The sequence below is a fragment of the Bufo gargarizans genome, unplaced genomic scaffold (assembly GCF_014858855.1).
Source record: "Bufo gargarizans isolate SCDJY-AF-19 unplaced genomic scaffold, ASM1485885v1 original_scaffold_1799_pilon, whole genome shotgun sequence".
In the NCBI taxonomy this organism is placed as follows: domain Eukaryota; kingdom Metazoa; phylum Chordata; class Amphibia; order Anura; family Bufonidae; genus Bufo; species Bufo gargarizans.
In genome coordinates this window covers 105221-126264 of record NW_025334523.1, presented here as the reverse complement: position 1 = coordinate 126264, position 21044 = coordinate 105221, and positions in this window count along the sequence as shown.

Below are 21044 nucleotides of genomic sequence, written 5' to 3'. Positions count from 1 at the left end.
GCAATCAAAATGTGTAAAAAATGGCCGGTGAAATCCGAAAGGTGCACTTTGGAATATGCGCCCCTTTGCCCACCTTGGCATCAAAAAAGTGTGACACATCTGGTATCGCCGTACTCAGGAGAAGTTGGGGAATGTGTTTTGGGGTGTCATTTTACATATACCCATGCTGGGTGAGAGAAATATCTTGGCAAAAGACAACTTTTCCCATTTGTTTTATACAAAGTTGGCATTTGACCAAGATATTTATCTCACCCAGCATGGGTATATGTGAAATGACACCCCAAAACACATTCCCCAACTTCTCCTGAGTACGGCGATACCACATGTGTGACACTTTTTTGCAGCCTAGATGCGCAAAGCGGCCCAAATTCCTTTTAGGAGGGCATTTTTAGACATTTGGATCCCAGACTTCTTCTGGCTCTTTAGGGCCCCTAAAAAGCCAGGGCAGTATAAATACCCCACATGTGACCCCACTTTGGAAAGAAGACACCCCAAGGTATTCAATGAGGGGCCTGGCGAGTTCATAGAAATTTTTTTTTGGCCATAATTTAGCAAAAACAATTTTTTTTTTGTTTTTTTCTCACAAAGTGTCACTTTCCGCTAACTTAGGACAAAAATTTAAATCTTTCATAGACTCAATATGCCCCTCAGCAAATACCTTGGGGTGTCTTCTTTCCAAAATGGGGTCATTTGTGGGGTGTTTGTACAGCCCTTGCATTTGAGGGTCTCCGCAATCATTACATGTATGGCCAGCATTAGGAGTTTCTGCTATTCTCCTTATATTGAGCATACAGGTAATGAGATTTTTTTTTCCGTTCAGCCTCTGGGCTGAAAGAAAAAAATGAACGGCACAGATTTCTTCATTCGCATCGATCAATGTGGATGAAAAAATCTCTGCCCAAAAAAAAAAAGGAGGGGAAAGGCGTCTGCCAGGACATAGGAGCTCCGCCCTACATCCATACCCACTTAGCTCGTATGCCCTGGCAAACCAGATTTCTCCATTCGCATCAATCGATGTGGATGAATAAATCATTGCCGGGATTATTATTTTTTTACATACAAAGTGTTTGCCAAAGCATAGGAACGCCGCCTCCTCCTCAGCTCGTATGCTTCGGCAAACGTATCTGTTACTGCAGAGTAGAAATCTCGTCTTGCAGCGCCGCATACACCGACTTGCGTGTAATCTGACAGCAGCGCAATGCTTCTGTCAGAATGCACATCAGTGCTGCAGCTGCTTGATCGCTTGGTCCACCTGGAAGGTAAAAAAACAAAAAAACAAAAAAGAAAAAACCAGGCCGCAACGCAATAATTTTATTAACATTAACTTTAGAGAACATTAACTTTTCTAAACTTTTGAAACAGAACAATAACTTTTTTGCTTACCGGTGATTTTTTCTTTTCTTTTTTTTTTGTTTTTTTACCTTTATTGGACAAACCTCTCCTTCCCCATGGGACAATGTGCAAAGCGCAAATCGCCCAGAGATGCGGCGAAGTACATTATGCACTTTGTCCCAGGTGAAAGGAGAGGTTTGTGGCAGCTCTGTGTGAAAGGGCCCTAAGACCCCTGTGTGCCTGTCCTGTGTACGCAATCCCTATGCTAATAGTGTACCTGAGTGTGGAACTTGCGGAAACACTCCCCTATGCATAGGGCAGGCTGGTCAGGACAGTCAGGACAAAAAAAGGTGGTGTCACGCCTTATTCCAGCCCTGCTACAGACACGACATCTTTTTCTTGTGGAACGTTGAGTTGGGGTACCAGGATAGACAGACGGGAAGTGTCTGCCATGTAGCCGGCTCACTACATCAGGGCCTTGGGGCACGGACCCTCCTGGATACAGGATTTCCGAAATGATCTCTTCCTGGAATTTTAGGAAGGATCCTGTTCTCCCAGCCTTACTGTAGAGAACAAAACTATTGTACATCGCCAATTGGATCAAATAAACAGACACCTTCTTATACCAGCGTCTGGTGCGTCGGGACACTAAATAGGGAGCCAACATCTGGTCATTGAAGTCCACCCCTCCCATCTGAAGGTTATAGTCGTGGACAGAGAGGGGTTTCACAATGACTCCAGTTGCCCGTTCAATTTGGACAGTCGTGTCTGCGTGAATGGTGGACAGAAGGTAAACGTCCCTCTTGTCCCTCCACTTCACCGCGAGCAGTTCTTGGTCACACAAGGCAGCCCTCTCCCCCCGTGCAAGTCGGGTACTAACGAGCCGTTGGGGGAAGCCCCGGCGACTAGGTCGCGCGGTACCACAGCATTGAATTCCGACTATATGTAAGTGCCGAAAGAGGGCCACGCTTGAGTAAAAATTGTCCACGTATAAGTGGTACCCCTTGTGGAATAAGGGTGACACCAAGTCCCAGACAATCTTGCCACTGCTCCCCAGGTAGTCAGGACATCCGACCGGCTCCAGTTTTGAGTCTTTTCCCTCATAGACCCTAAAACGATATGTATAGCCTGTGGCCCTTTCACAGAGCTTATACAGTTTGACCCCATACCGGGCGCGCTTGCTGGGGATGTACTGTTTTATGCCAAGGCGCCCGGTAAAATGTACTAGGGACTCGTCTATGCAGATGTTTTGATTAGGGGTATACGCATCTGCAAATCTGGTTGACAAATGGTCTATGAGGGGCCGAATTTTGTGGAGCCGGTCATAAGCAGGGTGGCCTCTTGGATGACAGGTGCTATTGTCCGCAAAATGCATAAAGCACATGATGACCTCAAAACGTGCCCTAGACATTGCAGCAGAGAACATGGGCATGTAATGTATTGGGTCTTTAGACCAATATGACCGCAATACATTTTTTTTTGTTAGACCCATGCTGAGGATAAGGCCCAAAAAAATTTTAAACTCGGAAACAGTGACTGGTTTCCACCGGAAAGGCTGGGCATAGTAGCTTTCCGGATTGGCGGTAATAAACTGTGTGGCGTAGCGGTTGGTTTCAGCCACAACTAGGTCATAGAGATCCGCGGTGAAGAACAGCTCAAAAAACTGAAGGGCCGATCCTAAATGAGCCGTCTCCACGCGAACTCCAGACTGGGCGGTGAAAGGGGGCAATACGGGTGCGGCGGAATCAGGGGATTGCCAATTAGGATTTGCCAGCACCTCTGGGAGACTAAGGGTTCTACGGGCCTGTGAACGCGGTGGCTGCGACGGGGGAGTTATTGCACGTGCCACCGTACCAGCTGGAACTGCCCTTCTGGTGCTCGCCACTTCACCAGGGACTACGGCAGTGCTGGTAGAAGGTCCAGGCTGTGCTGCGCTGCTGGTGTATGCCGCACCATAAACAAGATCAGCGCTAGCACCACTCTGCTGCAAATGAGGATCATCATGCAGGGTAGGCAGAACTCTTACATGGGATCGGGTACGTCTGGCCGTAGCAGGGACCTCTACCTCGTCATCCTCACTAGCCGTTAGAGTGCCACTGCTGTCTACAGGTTCATATTCTGAACCACTGGATTCAGCGGATAAGGCGTCCCCATCGCTTTCATCCATCACGGTCAGAATCCTGTAGGCCTCTTCAGCGGAATACCCCTTGTTTGACATTTTGGGTTCACTAAATTTAGGGGGTATTCCTCTGAGACTACCCAGGAAAAAGAGCAAACCTGCTTAGTAAAAAGGAGTGCATGCGAAGTAAAGCTGCGATCGCTAATAAAGATCCAAAAAGCTCAAAAGTGATCTTTTATAGCGGCGCAGCGATTTTACGTTTTTTGCAGTGATCAGAAAAAAAAAATTCTGTCACTGCGGTGGGGCGGACTGAACGCAAGTGTGCGCACAAAATCAGGCCTGATCGGGCGAACACTGCGTTTTTTGTAGAACCTAAGGTGACCCTAATGTACTTATATAGATCTGATTGCGATCAGTATTGATCACTTACAGATACTATATAGTACTAGTGCTGATTAGCGACAGCGATGACGCTAATCAGCGACTAATCGGTGACTGCGGTGCGGTGCGGAGGGCGCTAACTACCTAACAAGTAGCTAACTACCTGGCGGTGATAAGGGACCCTAACAGGGGGGTGATCAATGACAGGGGGGTGGATAAGGGGGTGATCAGGGTGTCTAATATGGGTGATCAGGAGCTAAATAAGGGGTTAAATAAATGACAGGGTAATATCTAATGTGTAGTGTGGTGTTTGGTGCTACTTACTGAGCTGCCTGTATCCTCTGGTGGTCGATCCAAGCAAAAGGGACCACCAGAGGACCAGGCAGGAGTTATATCAGACGCTATTTTCAAAATAGCGTCTGACATAACCATTTCATTGGCCGATTCAAAAATCCACAGCCTGCCAGCCAATGATCGCGGCCGGCAGGCTGCAGATGAACTTGTGAACTGCGGAATCCTGTGAACGCACGCTCCTGTGAGCGCGCGTTCACAGGAAATCTCGGCTCACGCGAGATGACGCCAATCGACGTTAGTGTGACCTGGCAGCGCCGCAGCATTGACGCCTTTCGGCGTTAGTGTGACGGCAGAAGGTTAAATACCTGCTGCAATCCAGTCTTAGGCTGGTGAGACAGAGGGCGTGTATGTGCTGCTTCATAGGTGGAGAGAGACACACCTATGCAAGTTCAAACACCAGTACAAGTCTCCAGCAGGAAGGAAACTCTGGCATGGGACACAGATACTATAGTTAAGCTATCTGCTGCCCACGCTTGTCAGCATGGCGCTTGGCGGCAGGGAAAGAGGGAGCCCAGCGCCCTTGCCTGCGGTTAGGGGCAGCAGCGCCAGCACGGACCGTTGGGCTAACAGAGGGCAGATTTCACTGGCATAATTTCAAGTTGCCATGTCACATTTGAAGACCCCATGATACACCCTTAGAGTAGAAACTCCAAAAAAGCTACCCCATTTTGGAAACTATGGGATAAGGTGACAGTTTTGTTGGTACTATTTTAAGGTACATATGATTTTTGGTTGCTCTATATTATACTTTTTGCGAGGCAAGGTAACCAAAAATAGCTGTTTTGGCACCATTCTTATTTTTAGTTTTTTTTTTCAATGTTCATCTGACATGATAGATAATGTGTTTTGTAGAGCAGGTTACATAGTTACATAGTTAATACGGTTGAAAAAAGACATAAGTCCATGAAGTTCAACCAAGGGATAGGTGGGGATGCGAATCCCAAAGGAATTGGACTCAGATTTCTACACGTTTTCATAAGCATTAATGTTGTTTACTTTTAAGAATTTGTCTAAACCCTTTTTAAAACTGTCCACTGTTCCTGCTGTGTCCACGTCCTGAGGAAGTCTATTCTACAGATTCACAGTTCTTACAGTAAAGAAGCTTTGATACTTCCCGAGACTGAACTTTTTCCTCTCCAATCGGAGGCAGTGTCCCCTTGTCTTTTGAGCGCAATTTACATGGAACAGTTTTTCACCATATTTTTTGTATGACCCATTTATATATTTGTATAGGTTAATCATGTCCCCCCTTAGATGTCTCTTCTTAAGACTAAATACATTCAATTATTTTACTCTTCCTTCATAACTAAGACCCTCCATGCCCCTTATCAGTTTAGTCGCTCTCCTCTGTACTTTTTCCAGCTGCAGAGCGTCCTTTCTATGGACTGGTGCCCAGAACTGAACTGCATATTCCAGATGAGGCTGCACCAACGCTTTGTAAAGTGGTAGTATTACATCCCTGCCCCGTGAGTCCATGCCTCGTTTAATGCATGATAATATCCTGGTGGCCTTAGAAGCAGCTGATTGCCATTGTATGCTGTCATTTAATCTATCAACCACAAGGACACCCAAATCTTTCTCTATAAGTGACTAGTGTTGGGCTCGAATATTCAAATAGCGAATATTAATCGCGAATATCGGCACTTCAAGAATTCCCAAATATTTAGAATATAGTGATATATATTTGTAATTTCGAATATTCTAGATTTTTTTTATTAGTAACCTCCCTTCTTGCTTGTGGGCCAATGAGAAGGCTGCAATGTCTTTGTCTGAGCTTAGCAACATCCCTAGCAACCAATAGGAAAGTTGCCTACCCCTTACTATATAAGAACCTCCCCAGCAGCCCTTGTATGCAGTAGTTTTCAGATCTGAGTGAGACAGCAGTGTCATTGCTGTGCTCTCTGCTTTCCTGTGTCATTACATTAGATTGTTAGTTAGTTAGTTAGTTAGTTAGCTTATATATATAATACAGATAGTTAGTGGGAGATAGTCTGTGTAGGTTAGACAGTGATATAGTGTAGCTGATAGGTTCTGCTGTCCATACATATATGCTACATACATAGTGCTATATGTATGTATGTATGCTACATACAGCTTGTACAAAAAAAGAGCAAGGATTTAACAAGGTAAAAAAATCTAATTTTATTCAATATAAATCACATGATTATTACAGGTGAGAATCAAAGGGGACAGAAAATGGAGACTGGGCCACAAAAGGGCTCGAAAATGTGGAGAATCACAATGGGGGATAATGTGACCATATACCAATGGATGCTGTAGGGTATAAATGTCCATTTATACCCTACAGCATCCATTGTTTGGACGCTGTGAATAAGAGCCAGGTAGTTGTTCAATACCAGGGAACAGCAATTGCACCCGCAACTACTCCAATATTCACAGCTTCTGTCAATTGTCTGTTACCTGCTGTATATGGTCACATTATCCCCCATTGCGATTCTCCACATTGTAGAGCCCTTTTGTGGCCCCGTCTCCATGTTCTGTCCCTTTTGAGTCTCACCTGTAATGATCATGTGATTTATATTGAATAAAATTAGATTTTTTTACCTTGTTAAATCCTTGCTCTTTTTTTGTACAAGTTGCAGTAGGTTGGGGAGTGAGGTTCGGTTTTTGAGTTATTGTAGGCTCTAACTGTATGCTACATACTGTACATACATACATAGTGCTGTGCTGTCACAAGTTCACAACAATACTTGGTGCACCAATCACTAATAAGTAGTCAGACCTGCTAAAATGTGAGTTGCACATATTGCGCCAAAATATTCGCATCATTAGTGTCGATTTCTAAATCACGAATATATTGGAGCACTATCTGCATATAAAGCTATTGTAATGTTCTGCCGTGCCAACCATTTTCTCCAGTTTCAGGAAACTTCTAGCAGCTTGAAAAATGTAGCTATAGTGACCCACCCTGTATTTCGCGCACATCATGTGAATATTACATTGCCGATCAAGAAAATAATCTAGAATTTGTGAATATATGACGATTATTCTACCAAATATTCATGAAATATTGCGAATTTGAATATCGCCTCTGCCGCTCATCACTATAAGTGACTCTCTCAGTGCTACATCACCTAGGACATATGAAGCACAGAGATTATTACTACCAAGATGCATAACAATTGTCCACATTGAACACCACTTGCAAAATTGATGCCCAATCACTCAGAGTGTTCAAGTCAGCTTGTAGTTTATGAACATCTTCCATAGACTGTACAGTTCTACATATGATAACCAATACAAAACACACATATATGAAATACAATATTTTATTAATATGTCACTTAAAACGACACAATTACAATAATAATAAATATAGTATGAAATGCAGTACTGTGGTGGGGCTACAGAACAGCGCCCCACCAAGGATATGCAAAGAATGTTATAATGCCCACAATACTTTTCCACAGTGAAAGATCTGCATCTCTTTGCCAGGCGCCTCATATTTAAAAAGATTTACCATCAGAGGAGGGATCCTAACTTTGCTACTACAGCGGAACAGGAGGCACTGGCTAATTTAACTTCACTTCTGGATGAACAAGATACGGCAGAGAGATCTGGTGAGTTCCCAAAAATCCTGATCCCAAAATCTAAGAATTTCCCAGCATTATCACTATATTCAAACGTGAATTATTTTGTTAAACTGGTCGAGAGTGAACTTTCACACATCTCTGATGTACAAAGGAGAGATAATTGTACAAGTGGTGAGAGACGGGCAATAAAAGAGATAGGCAAGTGGGATGATGTGGTCATAAAACAGGCCGATAAGGGCGGAAATATTGTAATTTGGCCCACTTGCATGTATGAAAAGGAAGTGCAAAGACAGTTACAGGATGGGAACTGTTATAAGAAACTAACCTTCAACCCTTTGATGAAATTTAAGCAAGATTTGATTGTTATTTTACAAGCGGGGGTTGAACAAGGTGTCATTTCAGAGAAACAGAGTGCCCATTTGTTATCAGATCACCCTGTGATTCCAACACTATATCTCCTGCCTAAGATTCACAAAGATCCAAGGAAGCCCCCGGGGCGGCCCATCGTATCAGGGGTGAATGGTTTAAACGATGTGGTTTGTAAATATATCGATCATTTCTTACAGCCATTGGTGGAGGGCTTACCAACACATTTAAAAGACACAATGGATATTTTGAGGAAAATGGAAGAAATGCAACTTGAACCTGATATGCTGATCGCCACATGCGATGTGGAATCCCTCTACACTTCAATTAAACATCAAGATGGGTTGGAGGCCACGGAATTTTTCTTGAAAACTACGAGCATGGGTAAGGAGAAGTGTAATTTTATCTTGACTCTTTTGAGGTATGTCCTCACCCATAACTTTTTCCTATTTGGGGGGTCCTTCTACCTACAGCTCCAGGGGACGGCGATGGGGGCGGCATGTGCGCCCTCATATGCAAATCTGTTTCTGGGGCTGTGGGAGAGGGACATCCTACAGTCCAGTCCCCTGCCAGAATCCAGTAGGGTACAGTACTGGGGCAGATACATCGACGATGTGCTGATTATCTGGCAGGGGACTGAGGAGGAATTTGCAAATTACATTCGGCAACTTAATAATAACACCAAGAATATTAAACTCACTTTTAAGGTGGCTCGTACGAATGTGGACTTTCTGGATGTGAAGTTCCAGGTGGATGAGACTGGTCATCTGGATACCAACCTATATCGTAAGGAAACCTCTGTAAATGCATTATTACATGCAGGATCCTCACACCCTGGCAACCTGATAAAAAGCATCCCAGTGGGACAGTTCCTGCGGGCGCGCAGGATCTGTTCATCGGATGGGTTGTTCGAGATACAAGCTGAAGATCTGAGGAAAAGATTCACAGAGAGGGGATATAGCAATCGATGTATAGAGAAGGCATACAGGAGAGCGCGCCTTTCGAAGAGAAGTGATCTACTCTATAAGAAACATACCCAGCAGGACTCCCAGCCGATCAGGTTCATCACAGGATATAACTGCAAATGGAAAGAGGTAAACATGGCTTTAAAGAAATATTGGAGTATGTTGACCTCTGATCCCCAGTTAAAGGAAGTGATCTCCCCACATGCTTCCACAACATTTCGTAGGTCTAAAAACCTGCGTGACCAATTGGTCCGCAGCCACTATGCCCGTAAAGAGGTAAGAATGCTAGGCAGTAAAGGACCACCGTGGGGTAGTAAAGCATGTGGGAAGTGTGTTGCATGTACAAATATGGACAGGGCAACCCACTTCCATAATTCAACAGGAGATAAGGTGTACAAGATTACACACACAATCACGTGCACGACTATTGGGGTCATTTATTGGGCTAGTTGTCCTTGCAACCTCATCTATGTGGGATTAACATCCCGACAGCTCAAAAGAAGGGTGAGAGAACATGTTCTTTCCATTGAGGCAGCGAAAGAAGAGGAGGACTTCGCACAACTAAAAACCCTGCCGAGACACTTTAAAGAAAATCATGACTCGGATGGTACCCTGCTGAGGGTAAGGGGAATTGATAGAGTGCTTATCTCCCCCAGAGGAGGTGATTGGAAGAAGACCCTGGCCCAAAAAGAGAGCAAGTGGATATTCCTACTCAATACAGTCGCGCCATCTGGTTTGAATGAAGGCAATAGCTTTGCATCATTCCTCTAGCTGGTGCGACTTTGATGAAGTTTTGGTTTGCTCCCCATCTTCTTGGGCTTCTTTCCCTCCCCCCCCCTTCCCCCTCCCCCTCCGTGCTTCCCTGCCTTCTCTTCCCCTCTTCCCTCGTTCCTTCTCCTCCCCCTTTTCTTTCCTTTCCCCCCCCTTTCCCTCTCCCTTCTCTCCTCTCTCCTTCTTCCTCCCCCCCCTTCCCCTTTGTCCCTCTCCCTCTCTAGTTCCTTTATTTCACGTCTGGTAGTGCATTCCTCGGTATTTCTTAGTTGGTTGCCTATTCCAGCTGGCACCGTCTGGGTCATCACCCCCGGGTCTGGGTCTAATGCTCAGGACTTATTGTTTTTAACAGTCATTTTTTAATGGTCTATTTTGTGTATTTTAACAGGTCCTGGTATATATATTTTGTGTCTTATTCTGCTTATACTCATAATATTGTTTATATGTTTTAGATGGAGAGATGAATGGTTGTTGCCCGCTGTAACTCACCCTGTTCGTGATTAAGGATTAAGGACACTGGAAGGACTATGTCAGGGATACTACTGCCATCCCCTTAGATGGATAACTCGAATGTCATATTTAGAGCTATTGCATTATATCATATCGATTTTAAGCTACCTGTGTACCTTTGTATTTGTATATTGACCCATGGCGATTATATAAGTATCACATCATTTATCTGGTTACAATAATGTCCAGTCGTACCATTTATGGGTGTCCTGTAATTAGTATCAGGATGTAAATAATGTATACCGTATTATTATTATTACTTTTGCACTGCATGAGCACCGAGCACCTTACGCACTTGAGCACTTTTTTATTTTTTATATATTAGGTTTACCTAGTATGTTATGAGATACTTATTCAGATATTTTATATTTTTATATATCTTTACATATTTAGGTTTGTATATATGTTTTGATGAATTACATGAATCATGTTCACCTTTTTGGGTTCACTTTTGGGTCAATGGAAATGATCCAAATATAGAGTAGGTTTTAGTATTTTTCTATAGATATATATAGTGGTAAGGGGGTTGAAGTGATCTGATGAGTTATCACTGGCAGATACAGGATAATTACTGACCTCTGATGAGATATGGGTTAGATTATTACTTATTTATTCTTTATTAACTATTTATTAAATGTGTATATTATGATAGAGGAATGATTTTGATGAATAAGGAGAGGTATCTAATCATGTGGTCAAATTATTTATCTATTTACTTGTTTAGTATCTTTGATACATATTTAAGATCAATTGTGTTGCTTATGAAGAGCGTAACCCTTTTGTTTAATTAGGGCTTTTTAATGATGGTTGTGCCCTCTGGATTTTGGTCCTTTTTCCCTTCTCCCCCTTTTCCTCCTCCTACTATACCCCTCGGTAATGCATCATAACTGATTCTGTTGCCCCCACTTCTAATGCTGAAACCATCGGCTCTATTGATATCATGGCAGTTCCGAGGTAGTGATTATCGGGGTATCGCCCTCATCTCTGATGATGGATACTGATACTGCCGAGTGGTTGGACAGAAGCTGGCTTCTATTAACTACCGGTACTCCTCCAATACCGCCTCTTGCGATGGAGGATGACAGGACGTATCAGGGAGGAGCCATTCCATCTACGTCAGAGGCGGAAGTGACGTAGCGCTCTAACCATCTAGCTGTAGTGTGGGCGAAAGTTAGGTGTGCGGCGTGCTCACATGGAGTGGGGTAAGATGTGGGCGGAAGTGATGACATGACTTGTCATCTGGAGGTGGACAATGGGCGGAGCTGTACTAGTTAATGAGGCAGCGGATTGGTTCTTTCCCATCTAAGATTGGATTTAAAGCTGAGTAATTGGCAGGATAGACACGCCCCTTTGAAAAAGCTTGGCGAAACGTGCGTCAGGGGTCCGCTCACCAGGGATTGTAAGTTTGTTTCCCAGTAATCGTTATGTAGTAATTATATGTGCTGTCTATGTTGATGTGACATGTAGTGTATGCAGGTCATCTATTACAACATCCTTAGTGGATGTGGGACATTTATACTGCTCCTACTGTTGGGTTCACATCCTTTACTAACTACCAGCACTTGCACTTTGATTTTAACCCTTTGTCTCCTCTGAGCCGATGTTGAGACCAATTTCTTCTGTTTATTAGGGCTGATTGAAGACAAGGGATTGTGGGCATTATAACATTCTTTGCATATCCTTGGTGGGGCGCTGTTCTGTAGCGCCACCACAGTACTGCATTTCATACTATATTTATTATTATTGTAATTGTGTCGTTTTAAGTGACATATTAATAAAATATTGTATTTCATATATGTGTGTTTTGTATTGGTTATCATGAGTTTGACTCACATATGATCTCTCAATTTTTGAGGATTTATTCGGTTATTACAGTTCTACATATGGTAGCTTAGTATCATCTGCAAAAATAGAAATGATGCTATTAATCTCGTCCTCAATATCATTAATAAATAAATTAAATAATAGAGGGCCCAGCACTGAACCTTGGGGTACACCACTTATAATCCCGGACCATTCTGAATAGGAATCATTGACCACAACTCTCTGGACACAGTCCTTCAGCCAGTTTTCAACCCAATTAGAAACTATAGTTTCCAAGCCTATAGACCTTAAACGTATATGAGGGACAGTATCAAAAGCCTTTGCAAAATCCAGAAACACTACATCCACAGCCGCCCCTCTGTCCAGGCTACTACTCAACGCCTCATAAAAACTAATCAGGTTAGTCTGACAACCTCTGTCCTTGGTAAACCCATGTTGGTTATCACTTATAATATTATTTACAGTCACATACTCCTGTATATAGTCCCTTAAGAGTCCTTCAAGCATTTTTCCCACAACAGAAGTTAAAGTAACTGGTCTATAATTACCTGTGAAGGACCTTGATCTTTTTTGGAAAATGGGCACCACGTTTGCCTTGTGCCAATCACTGTACCAGTCCCTTGAGAATCTTTAAAAATGATAAACAGGAACACAGCAATGACTGAACAGAGCTCTTTAAGCACTCTTGGGTGTAATCCAACTGGACCCAGGGCCTAGTTTACTTTTATTCTATTTAACTTGTCTTGGACAATATCTACAGTTAGCCAATTGAGTATATTACTGGATGTACTAACAGCTCCAGCACCAAAGATATCATCTCCTTTCTTTTCTTTTCTTTTGTATATACAAAGCTAAAAAAACATTTAGTAACTCTGCCTTTTGCTTATCTTCACTGACTACCCCCTCCCATTTACCATTATTTAGGGATCCTACCTGCTCAGACCTAGGTTTTTTAGCATTTATATATTTAAAGAATTTTTGGGGATTTGTTTTGCTCTTTTTTGCCACCTGCTGTTTGCTTTGTATTTTTGCTAATTTTGTCTCCTTTTTACAGATTTTATTAAGGCCTTTGCAATCTTCAAACTCTCCATCTGACCCCTTTAAATTTGTATTTTTTAAATGCCCTTTTTTTGTCTTTTATTGCCCTTTTTGCAGTAGCTGTAAGCCTTGGAGGGTTTAATTGTAGCCGTTTATGCTTGTTACCTAAAGGAATATATTTTCTAGTGCAATTACTCAATGTGGATTTAAAGCTCTCCCATTTATCCTCAGTATTATTATGTGAGAGTAGCTGCACCCAGTCTATGCCCTGAAATGCTGCCCTCAACCCAGGGAAATTACCTTTTTTTAAATTTAGTGTCTTTGCTCTGCCTGAGTATGCTTCTTGTAGTTTAGGGGGAATATAGTTATATTGTGGTTACTATTACCTAATGTTTCTTGAACAGTAACATTTCCAACAAGCTCTGCATCATTAGAGATTACCAGATCCAACAGAGCATTGCCCCTAGTGGGAGCTTCTACGAACTGGCCCATAAATTGGTCCTGCAGCAAGTTGAGGAATCTTCTCCGCTTTGCGGTTGAGGCAGAATCATATCCCCAATCAATGTCTGGGAAGTTACAATCTCCCATTTTGACTACTGTACCAGCCTGTGCCGCCCACTCTATTTGGTTGTACAGTTGTGTTTTTATCTCCTCTGTGATGTTAGGGGGTCTATAGATTACACCAAGTATTATTTTTTCAGTGTTTATATCCCTTTTAACTTCCACCCATAAGGTTTCCACATCCTCACCATCCTCACCCTCAATTGCATTTTTTACACTTGTCTTCAGATCACTCCTTACATACAGGCACACGCCGCCTCCTTTTCTATTGACCCTGTCTTTCCTAAATAGTATAAAACCCTTAATATTTTTAGCCCAGTCATGCGAAGAATCTAACCATGTCTCAGCCACACCAACTATTTCTATGTGTTCTTCTGCAAGGCCTCCAGCTCCCCCATTTTGCTAGCTAGACTTCTGGCATTTGTGAAAATACATTTTAAATTTCAATTACCTGTAAAGTGAATATCCAGGATTTTTGGGTTACCTTGGATGATGTTTGTATGTAATGTTCTTTTTACCAGCAGTTCTATTTTTCATAAGTGTATTGTTATGCCCAGTCTTCTCCCTACTTTCCTCACTAACCCCAGCCCCCACTAAAGCCCCACTGTCCTTCTATATCCCACTCTCTATCTACACTATCTACCCCCTTATTAGTATAACCCCCCACCCCCCCAGATCCTAGTTTAAAAGCTCCTCTAGTCATCTAACTATTTTCCCCCCAGAGCAGTTGCACCCTTTGCTCCCCATTAAAGTGCAGCCCGTCCCTACAGTAGACCCTGTCCCGACAGAGAAGTCGGCCCAGTTTTCCATGAACCCAAACCCTTCCTTCCTGCCACAGCTTCGGAGATTTTGTCATTGGTGCCAATGTGTACCATGACCGACAGGTCTACCCCAGCCCCACCCAGCAATCTGTCAATCCGATCCACAATATGTCGAACCCAAGCACCCGGCAGACAACACACTGTTCGGCATTCACAGATGACCCTGTCTGTCCTCCTAATAATAGAGTCCCCTACCACCAGCATCTATCTAACCTTTGCCGCACTCCTTTTCCCATCCTTCCTGCAGCGGTTATCCTCCTGGTTTGCTAGGAGAAACACCCTGCTGCAGTGTTGCTGGCCCTGGGCTTTCATCCGTAATATCAGTAATATCAGGCATATTTAATAGGGCGGTCCAGCTCAGGACTAGTCTCCCTGGCACTTTTCCTACATTAATCCAACTACTGACCTCCTCCTCCCACCTCCATTTCACTGACCCCAGTCAGTGCCTTCACAGTGAGGTCTAAGCCTTTCTCCAGGTCTGCAATGCCCCTAAGTGTTTCAAGCTGCTTATATAGATCCAAGATCTGGGCTTCCAAATATGCAACATGATTACATCTAGTGCCAATGTATTCACCCTCGAAAGGTTCTTCAAGGCACGCATACATTGCACAGGACACACACTTAGTAGCATTGTCCATGGAGCACATGTTTAAATGGGAATGAACAGTAAAGAAGGAAAACAGTAAATATGAGTTAGAATTAGACCCTATCTGCTGCAGTTGGAGACTAGCTAGAATCAAGCCAACAACACACAAGGAAAATCTATCAAACCTTAGTTTCTTTCTCCTGGTCTTTAACGTCGGTTCTTCAACTCCACTCATTCAGCAGCCCACTTAGTACAGAAAGCTTCAGGTAGATTAAGCTCTGGAGAGTTCAGTGGTGCAATTAATAGTACCTGGAAGCACAAGCCAGTCCCCTTAACCAAGCAGAGAAAAAAAATGGGTTTAATTGGCAGTACACAGCAGAGAAAAAAATTCGTTTAAATGGCAGTACCAAAATGCAAGTACTTAACTCTCAGGGACCTCTGCTTCAAACCACACTCCGCCACCTACAATCACTCCCACGAAATCACACTCAGCACCAGAACTCCGATTCTTTAACTCCACTTATTCAGCAATCCACTTATGACTATTTTTTGGGTTGTTTGTTTCAGTTTTACATAATAAAGCATTTTTGAAAAAAATGATTTTTTTGTGTCTCCATATTCTGAAAGCCAAAGTTTATTTATATTTTTTGAATGACAGTCTTATCAGGGCTGTCTTTAATATTGATTGGGCCCTGGGCAAGAATTTACTTGGGCCCCCTGGATCCAGCCTTCCCACACCCTAGCATGCAATCACGCCCTCCACCACAACATACACACAACAACAACAAAAAATCCACACATCTCGTAGACTAGTAAACTTTAATAATGATGAGTGGCCACTAGAGGTGTTCCTTGGCAGTAATGTAAACACTGCCTTTTTTCTGAAAAGGCAGTGTTTACATTAAAAAGCTTGCAGAGACATGCTATAGACACCAGAACTACTACGTTTAGCTGTTGTGGTTCTGGTGACTCTAGTGTCCCTTAATATAGAGAAGAAAAAAATAATCAGCATAAAAGTATCAAATAAAATGGCTGTATCATTATTCTAACAATTAAAAAAAGCACAACTTCTGACACACATATATATAGTATTTTTCAGATTCATTTTTTGTTGCAATGTGCAGATAGTACTGTACTACTAACCTCTCCATCCACCCCCACATACAGGGTAATACAGCGCCACATACCTCTTACATCCAGTGACGTCTCTTTGCCCTGCCACCACCCCCCATGTCACTAGTGGCCAGCCGGGGTCAAAATTCAGCTGCCTTGGGCCCCCCAGGTGCAACCCTTTTGCAATTGATTGGTACTATTTTAGGGTGCATATGACTTTTTGATCACTTGGTATCACTTTTGTGATGTAAAGTGACAAAAAATGGCTTTTTTTTTATATATTTTTACGATGTTCATCTGAGGTCAGTGATATTTTTATACAGCAGGTTGTTACGGACACAGCAATACCTAATATGTATAATTTTTTTTATTTATTTAAGTTTTACACAACAAAAGCATTTTTAAAACAAAGTGTCTCCATATTCTGAGAGCCATAGTTTTTTTTTTAATTTTTAGGGAGATTGTCTTAGGTAGGATCTCTTTATTTGCAGGATGGTTGATAAGGATTACAGCTGCAATCAAAGGGACAGACATCATTTACCTGTGGATTACAAATAGGGAAGTCTGATTTAACCACTTCCCGATCGCCCATTGACTATAAACGTCCTTGGGCGGTCGGTTTATCTCTGAATGGACGTTCTGGAACGTCCATTCAGAGATAGCAGTTGCAGATCGGGTTGCCCGCTGTCAGTCACAGAAGGGCAACCCTTAGACAGTTCCCAGGTGTCCCTGTCTTCTAGATCGCTGTATACACAGCGCTCACCGAACGCTGTGTATACAGTGCAGGAAGCGCTATGTTCTTGCCCGGCGGTCATGTGGGGGCCGGAGAGTGCAGGAGCTGTCGGGTCTTTCACAGACCTTGATAAGCCCTGCACTGAGGCTGTACAGCACAGTATACCGCTTTACAGCCTCTCTGGGGGCTGTATTTTCCCTGTAACCGGGGCTACTATGTCAGCCCCAGTTACAGGAGAAATTAATAGTGGAAAAAAGAAGTTAAATGTCCCCCAGAGGTCTTGTATGACCTTATAGGGGACGAAAAGTGTAAAATAAAAAAAATAAAAATAAAGTGTTAAAAAAAAAGGTTTCACATGCAAAAAAAAAATTCCCCAGGTAAGGAATAATATATTTTTTTTTAAATAGAAAAAATAAAATAAAATAGACATATTTGGTATTGAGTGCCGGCACTATCAATATATCACATGATCTACAAAGTCCTATAAACACCATAAAAAATAAAAACTGTGTAAAAACAAAACTTTTTTGTCAAACTTACATCACAAAAAGTGCAACACCAAGTGATCAAAAAGGCGTATGTCCCACAAAATGGTACCAATAAAACCCTCACCTCATTCCACAAAAAATGAGCCCCATCATAAGAAAATCGCTAAAAAAAAAAAAAAAAAATATAGCTCTCAGAACATGGACACATTAAAACATCATGTTTTTGTTTAAAAAAACATATTAGGTATCGCCGCGTCTGTAACAACCAGCTCTATAAAAATATCAAATGACCTAACTCCTCAGGTGAACGCTGTAAAAATAAATAAATAAAAACTGTGTTAAAACAACCCATTTTTGGGTCACCTTGCCCCATAAAGTGTTATAATGAATGATCAAAAAATCATATGTACTCAAAAATAGTACCAATAAAACTGGCACCTTATCCACTAGTTTCCAAAATGGGGTCACTTTTTGAGAGTTTCTACTATAAGGGTGCATCAAGGGGGCTTCAAATGGGAAATGGCATCTAAGCAAAATCTGCCTTCCAAAAACCATGCAGCGCTCCTTTTCTTCTGCTCCCTGCCATGCGCCCTTACATCGGTTTACAACCACATAAGCCTTTAGGCGTTTCTGTTAACAGCAGAATCAGGATAATAAATATTGAGCTTTGTTTGGCTGTTAACCCTCAATGTGTTAAAGAAAAAAAAGTATTAAAATGGAAAATCTGCCCAAAAAGTGAATTTAAAAAATTTGATCTCCATTTTCTATTAATTCTTGCGGAACGCCTAAAGGCTTAACAAAGTTTTGTAAAATCAGTTTTAAGTAACTTGAGGGGTATAGTTTCTACAATGGGGTCATTTATGGGGTATCCACATGTAAGTCCCACAAAGTGACTTCAGAACTGAACTGGTCATTAAAAAGTGGGTTTTTGGAAATTTTCTTACAAATTTTAAGAATTGCTTCTAATATTCTAAGCCTTCTAACGTCCTAAAAAAATAAAATTACATTTCCAAAATTATGCCAATATAAAGTAGACATATGGGGAATGTTAAGTAATAAAATTTTATGAGGTATCACTTTCTGTTTTAAAAGCAGAGAAATTGAAATCTTGAAAATTGTGAATTTTTCAAATTTTTTGGTAAATTTGGGATTTTTTCATAACTAAAGGTAAAATATATTGACTCAAATTTATGACTATCATAAAAGTACAATGTGTCACGATAAAACAATCTCTGAATGGCTTGGATAAGTAAAAGTGTTCCAAAGTTATTACCACATAATTAGGCCTGGTCAGGAAGGGGGCAAATGGCCCAGATGTGAAGTGGTTAAAGAGACAGACATTTACCTGTGTATTACAAATAATATTGCACAATACTTAGGGCACACCCCAACGAGGAACTCGTCCAGGAACATACAAGTGCAGCTAGGCTGCTTAACCACTTCAACCCCCCTAGCTGAAACACCCTTAATGACCAGGCCACTTTTTACACTTCTGCACTACACTACATTCACTGTTTATTGCTCGGTCATGCAACTTACCACCCAAATGAATTTTACCTCCTTTTCTTCTCACTAATAGAGCTTTCGTTTAGTGGTATTTCATTGCTGCTGACATTTTTACTTTTTTTGTTATTAATCGAAATTTAACGATTTTTTTGCAAAAAAATGAAAAAAAAAAACGACATCCATATATACATTTTTCACTAAATTTATTGTTCTACATGTCTTTAATAAAAAAAAATGTTTGGGTAAAAAAAAATGGTTTGGGTAAAAGTTATAGCGTTTACAAACTATCGTACAAAAATGTGAATTTCCACTTTTTGAAGCAGCTCTGACTTTCTGAGCACCTGTCATGTTTCCTGAGGTTCTACAATGCCCAGACAGTACAAACACTCCACAAATGACCCCATTTCGGAAAGTAGACACCCTAAGGTATTCACTGATGGGCATAGTGAGTTCATAGAACTTTTTATTTTTTGTCACAAGTTAGCGGAAAATTATTATTATTATTATTTTTCTTACAAAGTCTCATATTCCACTAACTTGTGACAAAAAATAAAAACTTCCATGAACTCACTATGCCCATCACTTCTTTCCAAAATGGGGTCACTTGTGGGGTAGTTATACTGCCCTGGCATTTTAGGGGCTCAGATGCGTGAGAAGTAGTTTAAAATCAAATTCTGTAAAAAATGACCGGTGAAATCCGAAAGGTGCTCTTTGGAATGTGTGCCCCTTTGCCCACCTAGGCTGCAAAAAAGTGTCACACATGTGGTATCGCCGTACTCAGGAGAAGTTGGGGAATGTGTTTTGGGGTGTCATCTTACATATACTCATGCTGGGTGAGATAAATATCTTGGTCAAATGCCAACTTTGTATAAAAAAATTGGAAAAGTTGTCTTTTGCCAAGATATTTCTCTCACCCAGCATGGGTATATTTAAAATGACACCCCAAAACACATTCCCAATCTTCTCCTGAGTACGGCGATACCACATGTGTGACACTTTTTTGCAGCCTAGATGCGCAAAGCGGCCCAAATTCCTTTTAGGAGGGCATTTTTAGACATTTGGATCCCAGACTTCTTCTCACGCTTTCGGGCCCCTAAAATGCAAGGGCAGTGTAAATACCCCACATGAGACCCAATTTTGGAAAGAAGACACCCCAATAGGGGCATGTCGAGTTCATAGAAATTTTTTTTCTTTTGGCACAAGTTAGCGAAATTTTTTATTTTTTTTGTATTTTCTCTCCCTTTCCGCTAACTTGGGACAAAAATTTCAATCTTTCATGGACTCAATATGCCCCTCACGGAATACCTTGAGGTGTCTTCTTTCCGAAATGGGGTCACATGTGGGGTATTTATACTGCCCTGGCATTTTAGGGGCCCTAAAGCGTGAGAAGAAGTCTGGAATATAAATGTCTAAAAAATTTTACGCATTTGGATTCCGTGAGGGGTATGGTGAGTTCATGTGAGATTTTATTTTTTGACACAAGTTAGTGGAATATGAGACTTTGTAAGAAAAATAAAATAAAAATAAAATATCTATTTCCGCTAACTTGTGCCCAAAAAAATGTCTAAATGGAGCCTTACAGGGGGGTGATCAATGACAGGGGGGTGATCAATGACAGGGGGGTGATCAGGGAGTCTATATGGGTGATCACCCCCCTGTCATGGATCACCCCCCTGTAAGGCTCCATTCAGACGTCCGTATGTGTTTTGCGGATCCGATCCATGTATCCGTGGATCCGTAAAAAACATACGGACGTCTGAATGGAGCCTTACAGGGGGGTGATCAATAACAGGGGGGTGATCAGGGAATCTATATGGGTGATCACCCCCCTGTCATTGATCACCCCCCTGTAAGGCTCCATTCAGACGTCCGTATGTGTTTTGCGGATCCGATCCATGTATCCGTGGATCCGTAAAAAACATACGGATGTCTGAATGGAGCCTTACAGGGGGGTGATCAATGACAGGGGGGGTAATCAATGACAGGGGGGTGATCAGGGAGTCTATATGGGTGATCACCCCC